Consider the following 2,509-nt stretch of genomic DNA (forward strand, 5'->3'; position numbering starts at 1 on the left):
TAATAGCCATTAACATTTTTGCTTTTTTGCTTTTGTCTTTTCTCTATTTGTATTTTTTAAAAGATGGCATAAATATTATTTTGTATTGGTTTCCTGTGGCTGCTTTACAAAATTACCACAAATTGGGTGACTTAAAACAACAGAAATGTATTCTCTCACAGTTCTGGAGGCCCTTAGTCTGCAGTCAGTCTCATTGGGCAGAAATCAAGATGTTGGCAGGGCTTTGCTGCCTCCAGAGGTTCTAGGGATGATTCTGCCCCACTTCTTCCAGTTTCTTGTGGCCATTGCCATCTCTTGGCTTGTGACTGTGTCACTCCAATCTTCAAGGTCAGCATCTTCAAATCATTCTCTGTTCTATCTTCACTTTGCCTTCTCCTCTGTACGTCTATGGAAACTCTCCCTCTACCCCTCTGTTCTAAGTACACTTGCAATTACCTTTAGGATCCGTTAAGATAATTCAGGATAATCTCTTCATCTCAGAATCCTTAAATTAATCACATCTGCAAAGTCTTTGCCATATACAGTAACATTTTTAGATCCTGGGATTAGAACCTGGTATCCTTCAGAGTGGGGGCATTTTCAGTTTACCACACATATGAATACATAGTCTATTTAAATTAAAATTTAGAATGTTACAGATAAAACTAAAATCCCATTTGACTTCTCCCAATTTTGGACCTCTCCACATTTTCCAGAGGTCATCACCATGTTTAGTTGTTATCTTTCTAGTACTTTTAAAAGCCTTTTAACCACCTCTCTCTTTCTCTCTCTCTCTGTGTTTGTGTATATAAACATATAGATACATACATATATGTGTATATACACATACATGTGTGTGTGTTCAGAGCAAAGAGCAGGTTTGTTTATTGTCCAGTACAATAGATGTCTCTCTATAGTGCAAGGTCAAGTAGGCTTACTGCCAATATATTATGAAAAGATTTGAGTTCCCTAAATTCAGAATTCCTCTCCTGTAATGCAACCCACTATGCATACAGACGTCAGTGGCTCTCAATGTATCACCTTACCGGAATTGGAGCTCAGAGATACAGCACAAATGCTGATCCTCAGTCTGCAGCTGCTATTGCTGTGACAAATAAACTGTGCTTTGTCTCTGATTCAGGAGACTCATGTCTTCTACAAACACCCAGTGAACTGTGGCGGGCTAATTTGTTGGCTTGTAAGCAGGGCAAATTCTCTAGCATTTTGCAGTTCTTGACCATGTATCTACCAAGCTTTTATTTCCAAATTCGAAACTAGTATGTCTAATAACTACAGAAAAATGTTACGTGAGCCGTCCAAGTTAGATTTAAAACAAATTTAGAAGGGAACTGATTCATAAAAATAAATCGTATACTAACAACATTTTTCCCCAGGCAACTCTATACTCTTTAACATAAATACACACATAATGAAAAGATCATATAGAAATTTTACAGAAAAAACTCAGAAAAATAAGGAGCGAAATCAATTACCCATAATATCATCATTGTAAAATAACAACTACTGTTAAAATGTCTTACACTTAAATCCAGCTTTGGAATTTCTGCATCTGATCCATCTTGCAACATTGTTTTGACAGTGAAACTTTGGCCTTTGTTGGAGAGAGTGGTAGCTTTGTTTTTTATCAAGATTGCAGAGGCAAAGACATACCTCAAATATGCTAGATTTTCTTTAACAATGCATAGTATATCTGGAATCTGCTATTTTTATCCTTTTTTGGCCTGGGGTATAATTTTAATCTGTACCTTATAAAAGGACAAAAGTCTACTAACAGATTTTTTTTTTTAATCTGGTCACATTTGCATTGTTCTAAAATTCTGGGAATTCATGAATAATACATGTTCGCTCTATTACTATCATTATTGATTTCCTTGGTTCTTAATCCTAATTTTTTTGAAACTCTGTCACCATATCCAAAACCTCACAGATGTTCTATTTTTCCTATTCCCTTGATCAGCTCCATTCTCTCTTTGACACATCTTTAAATTCATTATACATTGCCAAGATATGAAGAGATGTATTTCTTACTTATTGGGAGAAAATCACTATTTTTGGTAAATCATCAATTTGTTAATGTAATCCTGAACCATTAATCTGAAATTCTGCAGTTAAGGAGTCTGAAATAAAAAGAAAATAAAACCAGAGAGACGGATTTGTAAACCCCGGAGCGAGGTTCTGCCTACCCGAGGCCACTGCTGTGCAGAGACCCCCGGGCGAAGCCACTGTCGCCATGTCTGACCAGGAGGCAAAACCTTCAACTGAGGACTTGGGGGATAAGAAGGAAGGAGAATACATTAAACTCAAAGTCATTGGATAGGATAGCAGTGAGATTCACTTCAAAGTGAAAATGACAACACATCTCAAGAAACTCAAAGAATCATACTGTCAAAGACAGGGAGTTCCAATGAATTCACTCAGGTTTCTCTTTGAAGGTCAAAGAATTGCTGATAATCATACTCCAAAAGAACTGGGAATAGAGGAAGAAGATGTGATTGAAGTTTATCAGGAA

The 2,509-nt window shown here is 36.5% G+C and overlaps 1 pseudogene; it reads left to right on the plus strand.

Annotated features, from left to right (window-relative positions):
• The first annotated feature begins 2,221 nt into the window (after positions 1-2,221).
• Positions 2,222-2,509, plus strand: LOC105805488 (annotated as a pseudogene).

The sequence above is a fragment of the Propithecus coquereli genome, unplaced genomic scaffold (assembly GCF_000956105.1).
Source record: "Propithecus coquereli isolate 6110/MARCELLA unplaced genomic scaffold, Pcoq_1.0 Scaffold13, whole genome shotgun sequence".
Taxonomy (NCBI): Eukaryota; Metazoa; Chordata; class Mammalia; order Primates; family Indriidae; genus Propithecus; species Propithecus coquereli.